Consider the following 12916-nt stretch of genomic DNA (forward strand, 5'->3'; position numbering starts at 1 on the left):
AATGTTGGTAAAAGCAAAATATGGCAAAAATAGTTTAAATATTAAAAAAAAAAACCTAGCCAAAACTGCATACAGATGGTCCTACACTTTTTCTTCCTCCTTTTTTTAAAAGGTACATATGCTTCTTTCTTGTTTTGTTATTGTTTTGGAGGAGCTAAAGATTAGGGGGAAGCAGCAGAAGAAATGATGTTTAAATGTAAAGACAGCATTTGAAAAAGAACAAAGCCTTAAGTTTTCACAATGCTGTGAGAATTACGTTGCCAATTTTTCTCCTCCTACCCTCTATTATTCTGTGATATAATCATATATTACATACAGTCGTTAATCAAAAGCTTCTCAAAGCTTTTCACAAACATCTAGTTAGGCCTCATAAAAGAAATAGTAGTTTTCCATCTTTCCAAACAAAGACGACTCACAGACAGGGCCCTGATCCAAGACAATGCCATGTCTCAACCAAAACCTGTGTATCTATTCCTCACTGCTGTGCTACCCAGCACTCACCTGGGTGTTCTTTCTGGTCTCCCTCAGAGAGCACTAAAAACATTTACTATATACATTTAAACATACACTTTAAAACTATTTACCAGACCAATCTAATTGTACAGAAGCTGTTCTTCAAATAAGCTGCAGGGTTTTCTTTGTATTAGGACCAAAGCATATTACACAAAGCATTCTAATTACATCTGAACAACAGTGCTGCTAAAAACCAGTCTGGCTAAAACAAGCTCTTGAGCCCAGCAATGCATGTTAAGATTTGTAGGGACTGAACGTGCCACAAAGGACAGTAGCTTCATTTGAAAAGAAACTTAAGATTTCAGCCTCTTCCTTTCCTTGAAAGCACACCACAATGAAAACACACCTGTACAACAAACATAAACCCAGGATCCATTTCAGCAATATTCTGATGAAGATTTGGGATGTTTAAAGGTCTCTTCCAACCCAAAGCATTCTATGAACCATTCTAATATTAATCAACTAACACTACATAAAATGAATAATTAGGAACATCAAATCCATCCCCTGCACGTGAAAACAGTAGAAAAGAAAGGTTGTATTTTGAAAACAAGGCACTTTGCTGTCTTCCTTAGACATGCTATTGTCACCTCTGCATATAATAAAAGTGACCTTGGTTGTCATATCGTGCCCTACAGAGCAGGCATTTGAAGGAGAACCTAACTCAAGGTAGAAAAGGAGAGGAAAAATCTAACTAAACCTCACTGTGCAAATCCAGATCCCAGGCAAACTTGTTTTGTACACAGTCAGTTTAGCTGGAGGTATTAATATCCCAAACCACTTGCTTACAGCCAAGGATGACATGAGAGACCTAACTTACCAAGGGCAAAATCAGCCAGGCAGGTTAGGCAAAGAGCCAAGCCAGCCCATCCGTGATAGACAGTGCTTGCACAATCCCTGTGGCTGAAACTGGGAAGATGGGGAGGGGGAACTATTTGGTAGTGGGATAAGCACAGGGCCTTTTTCAAGGACACCTTTGGTCTGTCTCGATACGGTGTTTTTCTCTGAGAATTTGAGAAGTCATACTGCAATGGCATGCACCAACAGGTGTAGACATACCTCTCACCTGCACAAAGGTATAAGATGAAGAATTGTAGGGTAATGCTAATGAAAGTATCCAACACTTTAAACCACTTCACATCATCCCTCCCACCTTCATAAAATTTACTCAAGACAGGCAGAAAGTAGCCTCTAATAAAGCCTTGTATAGACAAACTCTCCTTTTCACTGTTCTAGAATGTTTTATACTTTAAGAAGAACCACATGCCTAAAAGTAGTTTACCAGATATTAAACTTAAAATTAAAAGGCAACACCCTTTTCTTTATGGTGACCTGACAAAGAAGGTGAAGAAATTAACAAAACTTCAAAAAACGCATGATAAAATTTACAACATTCATTACACTGTAGTCCAAGCTATTATTAAATAGCTAGCATTGCAGCTGAAGATGCAATATGCCAACTGAGAGTTTAGAAATACTTTTTATAATAAATCAAAATGCAGTTAAAACATGATAAGACATGAGAAAACTAAGGAAACAAGAAATCTTTATGAACATGAGCATCCCAGAACAAGCCTAAGCATCCAGTCCTTATTTCACTCCTCACTGTTCCTTATCTATTCGCAGGTAGTCTCACGATACCTGCAGAAGATACAAACAGTTATGAGTGAGCTACTATGCAAAGGCAAACGTCTTGCCTCCAGTTCCAAAACAGTCAGTAGCTTTGACAGCAAACTGTCTGCTATGAATACTTGGGGGGGGGGGGGGGGGGGGGGAGAAAAGCGGCTGGTGCCCTTCCATGCCAACACAGAGGCCAGATAACCCTGGATATAGCCCTGTCTGTCCCACATCATCCAAAAGACACTTTAGTCCTTTTAGCTCCATGACAAACTAAAGCCCTAGATCCTCCTAAACTGAGAGACAAAAAACTGTGAATTTCTAATGCAACAGTGCATTCAACACCAGTGACTGAGCACATTTCACTGCCATTTTTTTAAATAGGGTAAGAATACACCACATTGAATAATCCAGTTATGAGCATCTGTACAATCTTCACAGTAGCACTCATGTCTACACTCTGGAAAATTATTTTTAGCATATTCATTTAGAAATCATCCCTATCTTTTCTGTTTCACAGCCCAATAATGTGCCATTCTGTATCAACGACAAGATTTGATTATCTAAAGGGCTGGACAAACAAACTTTACCAATTTACTTTACAAAAAGTAATGTTATGTTTTTTAAATGAATATGAACATTAAGGGAGACTAAGTCAAGTTCCACTTCATAATTACTCATTTCTATGAACATGTGTTGACATTTTTCAGCATATGGCCATTTTTCTAAAGCAGAATCTCAAGTTAAATTTCACGTAAGTGACTTAAACTGTTTCCCAGCACTCATGCTTTACTCTTATCTCTACCAGACACAGGACTGCAAGATTTCCTGATAACCACCCACTTGGAAGCAAGGGATAGAGAAACCGACACAAACCCGGAGACATTGTGCCATTCTTACTTTCTAATGAGCATACTCAGTGTCTAAAAGAAGCTCTACGGAATAGACCGATCGCTTTATTTTTTTTTTTTTTTTTAAAGTACAAACAGGAAAGAAGGAGGATGCACATCCAATATCACCACAACACCGTTGCACCTCCTTGTCCCAGTCACACAGGGCCCCTACACAAGAGCCTCCTTCCCTCAACAGTACTTACATGTTGTGACTTTTTGTCTGCTTTACACCTTTCTTTCCGCAGCCGATGCGTGCCCATTCTAAACACCCCCCCAGTCTAACACACTACTCATTTCAGAAATATTTGCTAACTTCATGTTTACTTCTAGTTTTTGTCTAGCTCTCACTTCAAACCATTTGTAATAAGGAACAGTCCAATAACTCACTATCATCAAATCTTTTTATCATAAGATAAAAAGCATGAGAATATTAAGTGCAATGGCATTCACAAAATTGACAAGAAAGTATGGCAATCCACAAATGTAAACAAATACAGGACATCCTTCCCATAAGGAAGCCAAGGAACAAACAAGTTACACAATGCATTTTATAAAAAGCAACATTTAGAGTTTAGTGAAGGCGCAATACAGTAATCTTTTATGGAGGTACAGCAAGCAAAACAAAATAGCAAACAGGAATATAGAGAAAATTATTAATTAAATATGCAGAAAATGCTGTGTGCCTTTCAAAAGCACTTATGATCTTGATACAATTCTTTTACATGACTTTTACTTGAATACTTTCTCTCAAAAATACTGTTACCAGCACAAAATAATAGATCTCTTCCATGCTGATATACACTGTGCTTATCACTAGTTTAAAATTAAAACCAAAACTTTTTACTTTTTTACTTTAATTGCACAGGCCCTATCAGCCAATACAGCATTTTCTTGTTTTAGAAATTTTTTTAAATCAAAAAAATACACCAACCTGTCATAGTTCTCTGCTTTCTGGAAATAATGATCAGATACAGAAAGGAAGTTGATGCAACAAAACTGCAGAAAATAGTTGATTGTTTTTATAAAGGAGCAAAAGGAAGGAAGCAAAAGTGCTATTCAGAATTTGGAAGCTTTTCGAAAAAGATTTCAGAACACAAACTAATTAGGCTTAATTTTTATATAGCTAGATTATTTTATTATATTAAGAAGATATGCAAAAGCAAATTTCTATGACACCATAAGCAGTAAAATACTGCAATTTCACAACTGCATTAGGACCATCCAACACTGCACTGGTTGGCAGAAGATGCTGTGTCTCAGCCACACAATCTCAATCCTCCCTTGTGTTCACACTAGTATGTAGTAAGCAGCAAGCTGGATCACTTCGCTGCTCTGGCTGAGAAGCAAGCAAAAATCCAAAAAGTCACAAAAAGTCTGTGCAGATCCATGAGCTGATGCAATTCACTGTCTATATGCCAATCTATTAGTACTATTGCAAGAAAGGTAAGTAGAATGCTTCAGCAGAAAGAAATTACATAGCAGCAGTGCAATTTTAGGTTGCCTCCATCATGAAGCCTCACCTTACACATGGGATCCTGTTTTACCCTTAGCTGAAACCAAAACTACACAAGACGTTCTCCAACTGCATGCACTGTGCGAGTTGCCTTTTGAACACGATGCACATTTAGAGAAGGTCTGAAATCAGTCAAGTTCTGTAACCTACCACAAAGATCAAGTCTCATTTTCAATACAGATTTTAAACTTAATTTTAGGACTCTTCGCCAAATTGTAGCTAAATTACTTTTTTGCTCGTGGTTTCAGAACAATGCATTTCCACTAGGGAAATCAGAATCTATATTAGAAAACTATGTAGTAGGAAATGGGATATTTAATGAAAACATTATATTCTCAGACATTTCAAAACCCATTGCATTCATGAAATAACTTACATGATTTGCCCTTCACCCTGTCTTTTGTGCTCACAAACTGTAAGTGCCCTATACAACTACCACAAAACTTTGGGTCAAGGAACACAATGACTTCAGTATTATTCCCTCTTGAGGTAGCAAACCAAACACTGGATTGCAAAGCATCTAATAACTCTAAAATTCTACTTAAAGACAGTAGCCAAAGAACTTAATAGAACTAGATAATATTCACTTTCAAAATTTCCTGCTCACTAGCACACTACTGAAATGCTTAATCTTGTTTTATTTTTTAAAGAAATCACCCACAAATTTTAAAATATTTTGGAAAAGGTTAAAGTGTCTAAATGTGAAGAAACATCAAGCAACTGTTGGTTTTTATTTTTCAGCATTTCTATACTGAAAGACTAACTTATTTAAAAATTTTTTTTAAATACCAGACTCAGTATTGATGTTTTTTCCTTCCACTTTTTGTGGCTTAATCCTGGCATCAAAAAATTTCATCCAAAGGATGGCATTCATGCTGCCAACCCACACACACTTTTTGGCAGGCTACAAAGAAGTCAGTGCTCCTCACAAAGCAGCTCTGTGCTACGTGGTGACTGATGCCAGTAAAATATTACCCCAAAGTGAAGCCTAGTATATAAAATGTATGCAAGCATCAGAATCCATACTCTGAAAATTCATTTCAATTGATGAATAACGAAGTCTTCAAAGGCCTTGTAACTCAAAAGAAAAAATTTACAGAGTCTGTGTCACCCCACACTTCATTTTTAACTGGAAAAAAACGCTGAAGAATGGAGAAAATACAAAAACCACTCATGGAGAGCATGAGCAAAAATAGACTGAAGATTCCAATGCAAGATACTTCTCTCTCACATGCCTTTAAGTAATTATTGCTTTCAAAGCTCTTTGTCTATCCTTTGACATTGGAAACAGATGAGGAATTGTATCTTGAGCAGAAAGAAAGATTGGTTCATAAAAAGGATAAAAAGAACAGCACTGGAGGTCTGTGCATTATTTTTTTTCCCTTATAAATGCATAGTAAGTGATAGAAGTTTTTCAGCTCAGCTCATCTTTTGCAGACTAACATACTTCTGATAGGACCATTAGTAGCAGGGTATAGAAACATTAAATAAAACACAGTAAGAGACGCACCATCTTCTATTCCCTGATTCCTCAAAAGCTGATTCCCTGAAATCCAGTACTTCCACACAGCTGCAAGCTTAACTCATAGCTCAAGCTATTAGATGGACTTTGCTACTCAGATTTCTATGAGCAGATACTATTTTCAGGAACTAATGGACTTGTTTGATGAAATAGACTCATTAACCAGACATGAGAGTAAATAACCTTTGTAAGTACAGTATGTAGCAATTCTTTTCTAGAGTATGAAGACCGTAAGCACTCTGAAATATGCATACACACATATATAAAATACATGCTTATGTATGCTTATAACAACATACATGGTTATAATAACGTAGAAGCTGGTCTTGGTGGAAGAATGTTTATCACATGAACCAAGTCCTCATGTTGTTTTGCATGCTTCTTGTTCCTATCATTTTTCTAGAAACTGGTAGGAAAAAACCCCACGTACTCTTTGTTAATTGAACTTTGCCGTTTTAAATTCATACCTGGTTGGTTTTTTTTTTTTTGTTTGTTTGTTTGTTTTTTTTTTTTTTTAACACACCTATAAGCTAAGTGAATCTGGATCAAACTATTTGGCTCCAAAAAATCTTCTACCCCTACTCTACACTGCAAAGTAAAAAAAATTACCATGCAAAATATAGGACTGTGTTGCCCACAAAGAGAAGGCAGGCAGTTATAAACCAGGGCAATAAATAAAAGCTCAAAGCATACGTTCATGGTCATCACAGTAGTAGGACACATTAAAAGTCTTCTGCTCATTATCCACGTAGAACTCCCATCAACTCAAAACTTCCTTGTGTAAATATCTGTATATTTGCATGCAATTATGCTGTGGCAACAAGTGGACTTAAAAGGTCGTAAAACACTTTTGTGATATCAGCTTTCTGCTTTTGGGTTATATTTTTTTAAAAAGTAGTGAAAAGCCATTTTTAACAAAAGGCAACAATAAAATAACTTGTATTAGGCAAAATATAAGTTATTAATCAGAGCAAACATACACTTGTAAATAAAAATCACTCAAGATTAAAAGATATCTTTGAAAATTCTCCCTCAGAAATAAGAAAAACTTTTTGTGAGGCTGTTAGTTACAACCATTTCAAAGTTTCAAATAAAAAACTCACCTACCCTAGAAATGCAAAGTCTGAAAAATGAAACAAGTCTAAAACTGGAATTCTTATTATCAGTACTGATCTCAACATAACTCTTTGTTATGGAGTATAAAAAAAATAACAACAGAAACAATCTTTGGCAGTATAGCACTGTTCTACATTAATTGGTCATGGCAACAAAGTTCTGCTTTTAAATCCATCTGATAATTAAACCTTTCCAGAAATCTGAGAATACAATGCTGCTTTTCTTAAGAAGTCAGGAGGCCTTAGTACAGTATACAGACGAGACCCTGAAATATCAAAACAGACCTGTTCCTGATTATCAGTGGAGATGAAGAGTCATGTATGCTTAGCAGAGTTCAAGTTTTATGATTTTTACATGTTCATAATTTTTTCGTAAGTGGACTACTTCAAATATGTTTTAGGAAGAAACACTATTTTCTGTTTTACCAACTTCCCAATTTCAGAATCTTACAAGCTATCCCTAAAATTTAATATGTAGTTTTAGAAGATAGAAATCCTTATACTAAAATCTTTCAACCTCACTAGCCAACTGCAGCTAGCCAAGGGAAGTTCAGAAATAGAACCATTCACTAAATAAATACACTGTTCTGCACCAGGCAGCCCACAGAGATTCAGCTCCAATGCTAAACCCCATATAATGTCAACTGCCATGATCACATACCCAGTGAGGCTTGATCTCATCCACAATTAAAATGTACATACATTATATTTATTTGTTTTCCTGAATGTGTCAGGGATGCCTCAGATTACCAGAATTTATTTCAAAATATTTTTATTGCCAAATCCATTAACTAATGTCTTCCTCATCTATAAAAAGCTTGCTAAAAATTTCTTTACTAGCACACAAAATTCCAAATGCTAAAAAAAGTCTTCTTGAATATAGTTTCAAAATTAGAATGTTGTTTTATTATTATAGCCCATTACACACAGTAACATGGCATACTGAGATAATACTGCTTCTGTTTTTAAAACTCAGATTATTGTAGAAGTGTAATGGTAATTACTCACATTAAGCTAATTACAACAGAGAAATACATTTAAGTTGTTCTTTTATCAGTGAAGAACCACTATACAACTATGGTTTTAATTATTTTTAAAGTAGGTTAGTCATATCACACTCTCTACTTCCTCTCCCAACACTTAATAAGAAATAAATAGCAGAAAGTAGTACTGCTCTTTATAACGGGGCGGGGGGGGGGGGGGCGGCGACGGCATGCAGTTTGCATACGAAAATACAGTAAATATTCATCAATGATAGTAGGGCTTTACTCAAAATCCAGGAATAGCACGTAACTTTCCAAGTTTTGTATTCTCCCAGATAACCCAAAGCCGCTCTGTTTCAAGAAATAATTGCAGCCAGGTAATTTGGAGGGACCACTCTGCCTCCCAGTAACTTCCTGGCTGAAGTAGTGAGTTCACAGATTATTTTCAGTTCCTTACAGTAGTTAATTCACAGATTATTTTCAGTTCCTTACGGTCATCTTGCAGTTTATGGACAGCCTGCGGTTTACATGTCACCTCCCTATTCGCAAGTTGTCATGACTAACAATTAGCATCAGCAGAGCAAGTCAGTGGCAATAAATATCTTGTAAGACTCTTACAAGCATCAATTTCAAAATAAAAGGTAGATACAAGAGACCTAGTATTTAATTATGGAAATTTACCTGTAAAAGTTTTTTGGTGGGGTTTTTTGGGTTTTCCCCCCACTTTCACAATACTAAAATATTCAAGTATTGTAGGTAGATTTATCATTTACCTGCAGACCACCTCATCTACGAAAGCTGAGGCAGATTCTTAGAACTACTGTTGACCTACAGCAGAGTCCCAGGACCTACCTGGGTATGGAATATCAAAAGCAGTAAAGGACAAGTAGTAATCAAAACATAAACAGGTAAACTGAAGGCATTCAAGTGCACAGAAGAACACCACGTCCAGTTAGACAGTTTCCTATCTTCATCAGGCTTCAGACAGAACCACATTTGGTCATTTCACAGCAGTTCCATGAGCTGGTACATTTTCATGGAAACTGCCATTTTGTGTTCTAGCACTTGATGTGCCATCAAAAAAAGTTTGACTAATCCCTTAAAGTAGCAAAGAACTTCAAAAATAAAAATGTATGCTTGCTGACTATCTGCAGCAATGATGTGGGATATAAGAATTCATTTCAAGGTGACAGGACTGATAAAAGAAATACCACAGGAACCTACAGAAAAACGGAAGAAGCATTATTACATTACAAAGATCTCCTTATTCTATTACTGAACAATAATTATGTTTGGGAGCACATCTTGAGAGAACAACACTTACGTATTTTCTCCATCAGGCGCTATGTTCTAACTATAAAAGCACCTAGAAATAAAAGACTAGATGCTTTGCTAGAAAGCAATGTAGCCATTGACCACAAAAACAAAATAATCATTCTTTGGGTACAACTAAAAGCAGTACGTGTCCCTGTTATTCCTGCAATTTCAAGCCCAAGCACAGGTCAGAAAAGAGGATTTTCTCTTTGTGGATACCGACATGAAACTTTGGAGTATTTGTGTGGTTTATCCTGTAATCATGTAAATTTTTTTTCCTGCAATACAAAAGAACAGACTTATATCAGAAGTATCACAGAGCATCATACTGTACTTGCAATTAATTTTCAAAAGCAAAATGAACTTACACAGACATTATCATCCATGAAACACTAATTACATTAGGATTATGTGATTTTTCAGAATATCATTCTAGAATTAACGTATATCACTTGAGACACTATCAGAAACAACTTCATTCATGTACTACTTCACAAGTATTATATTTGGCATTTTGCGAGCCCAGCCAACAGAGATTTCCTTTTTTATGTGTTCTGGAAGTTTCTGAGAAATATTTCTAAAGGCAAACAGACTAGAATTATTCTGAGCATCTTCCCCTTCCTATCTGAAATGTAACATGATGCCTCTCAGATATCCTCAAAATCTAGGGCAAATGATTATTTCACATTATCATACTGGCTCTCAAAACATGAATACTAGCCACCTCTCTCTATACTACAGCTCTGACCATGAGCCAGCTACTGGGATACTGACAGGTCTAAAATACACCTGTGTATTTGCAGCATACTGATTTATCCAGCCAGCGAGGGGGTGAGGAGGAAGGTTCAGGGAAGGTGGCACCCTGGGAGACTTCCCCACCACCTGAGCGCAGGGAACAGGCACAAAGAGCTGCCTCAGCTGTATCACGGCACTACATACATGATTAAACATAATTGCAGTCACACATTTTATTCAACAGTTTAAAGTGTTCAAACAAAAGAACCTGTTAAATAAAGCTGAGATTTACAGTACTTGTTCCTTTCAAAAACTTCATTAAATCAGCTGCTTATTACACAGCAACCAAGAGGAACTGTTTACAATACATTAAAAATGCAGCTTCATAAGCGTAGCAAACAAGTCAGGGTGTGGTTGCCTCACAATTGGCAGGGAACATGTGTCTTTCAAATATTTCCAGTTCTACTGTGCAGCAGCTTGGGTTTAAGGCAGGATAATGCAACAGGTTAAAACGCATTCAGAGTTATCTCATGCCATTGCCACAACTACAAGGTGTGCCTTTTGGCTCTGCTAGAGATACTCTTTATTATTCATCTTACCTCGCTTGCCTGTTCAAAGAAAAACATCATCATTTCTTTACAATAAGGTATATAGTAAAGCACCCTGATTTCCATAAAGAGAAGTCCAACCATTTAGGATTTGCTAAAGGAGACAGTAAGTATACAAAAACTATTCAATGTAATACGTCCAAAAAGTTCAAGAATATACGTGGAAGTTTAGGAGAATAGCAAGATCTCTCACTGAAGGATCTTAAAGAAACCAAATTCGCATAGGATGAGAGAGCAACAAATTACCTGGAAGTTATAACTTATCAACAAATATGAAGTGGGAGATAAGCAGCAGCAATAAGCTTTTTTAAATGGTGACCAAGGAAGAAAAAAAGAAGAGAAGAGGATGATGCACTGATAACCTTTCTCAAGGATCTACACTTCGACCTACGCTCACAAACATGGAGTAAACTGACAGATACAGAAACTTTTGCAAACTTTGCAAAGCTAAAAAGTTTGAGATTCAGATTCAGAATTAGAATAACCTTGTCTGAAAGTCACTGTGGATAGCTACAGAAGGTTTGCACAGTGATGGGCTGATTGTGAAATAAAATGTTAGATGAAATCCACTGCCAATAAATGCAACAGGAAGGGAAAAATAACCTCAAGTGAAACTATATCTTAACAGGCTTCACATTTGTTGTTAACCTTTCAGAAAAGACTTGAAGTCACTATGGATAAGTCACTGAAAATATCAGCTTTACACCATCAAAAGGCAAGTGCAAAGAATTGGGATATTTTAGAAAGGAAAACAAAACAGAAATCACCACCACATACAATCTACCACAGTTCTTCTTGACTACTGTTTGTCACTGACATTGTTCAAAAAGGTAATAGAGGGACTACAGAAAAAGTGACACACCATCAGAGATACAGCATGGCTTCCATACAAACAAAAATTATGGACAATTATGGCCTTGGAGGGACTACAAAAAATAGACACAGCTAAAATCATGAACACAAGCAGGAAATAGTTAACCATGGTATACAAGGATTGGTGAAATCTCAGTAAGATAACCAGAGTTTAACAAGAAATTTAAGAGCAATTTTCTTCTCTGCAATATATAATTGTGACCGCAGGACAACATCAAGGTGAGAATTATAGTTTGATTCAAGAAGTGAATCCATTGAAGATCAGGCACTTTTTAATGTAACACCCCAAATCTGTCATCTCCAGCACTGGCAGTCCTGAAGCTAGTAGAACACTGTAAAAATAACTGCTTGTAATATACTGTTTCTTACATTTGTCCCCTCACATCAAAAAAAAAAAAAAGTGTGGGGCGGAGGAACTGTTAGGTACAGTTTTAGCAGTAGGTAAGGCTTAGATTTAACAGTCCCCAAAACTGATACATGTAAAACAGTTTGGATTAATAAGCATCTGAGTCACTTTCAGATTATCAAAGAAGTGTTCTCCTCTCATTTTTTAGTACATATGATATTCAACATTTCCTGAATGCTACCAGAACTTTCTCGTATTAAATCACAGTTTTCTAGCCATCATTTGGGGCAGGGGAGGGGGTGGAATGTCACAAGGGTCAAAAAATGAGTCACCTGAAACTACAGACTAGCAACCAAAGTTGAACAACATGCTTCATTAAGGAGCCCCTATAAAACCTGAAACAAATCCCACACATTCCTGTATCATCAGAAGATTCATATTAGGTTGAACTACGCACGTAATGGAAAAAAAAGTTTTTAAAATAAAGCCTGAGATACTGACAAGAAGTTAGATTCTTCTTCATGCACTGAATTTTCAACTGCTCAAGGCTTGCATTCAATCCTTATAAACACCTCTTATTTGTAAAGCACATAATTTAAGATTATGCAATTGCATTATGGCTGCCCCAAAATATTATGTGCTGAAAGCACCAAAGTGTTTACAGACAAAGCTTGCCAAACAATCATTCCATCAAAACCACAACTCAACCACTACTTGAGCTAAACTTGTTCCAACTAGACTGAAATACAGATGTAAAGTATTATGTTCATACTAAATTGCAAAATAAATGCCAGGAAAACAAAAACAACACACCTGTTGGAATGTATTCACAGAAGCAATCTGCCATGCACAGAGCTGGCAGTGATACCCATGCCGTTGTAATA

General features: G+C 36.4%; 1 protein-coding gene across 4 annotated transcripts in view; it reads right to left on the minus strand.

The window, feature by feature from the left end:
- The window catches only part of SIPA1L1 (signal induced proliferation associated 1 like 1), a 228730-nt gene that overhangs the window by 190649 nt on the left and 25165 nt on the right, over nt 1-12916 (minus strand). The gene's annotated exons all lie outside the window — the stretch shown is intronic.

The sequence above is a fragment of the Gymnogyps californianus genome, chromosome 5, assembly GCF_018139145.2.
Source record: "Gymnogyps californianus isolate 813 chromosome 5, ASM1813914v2, whole genome shotgun sequence".
NCBI lineage: Eukaryota > Metazoa > Chordata > Aves > Accipitriformes > Cathartidae > Gymnogyps > Gymnogyps californianus.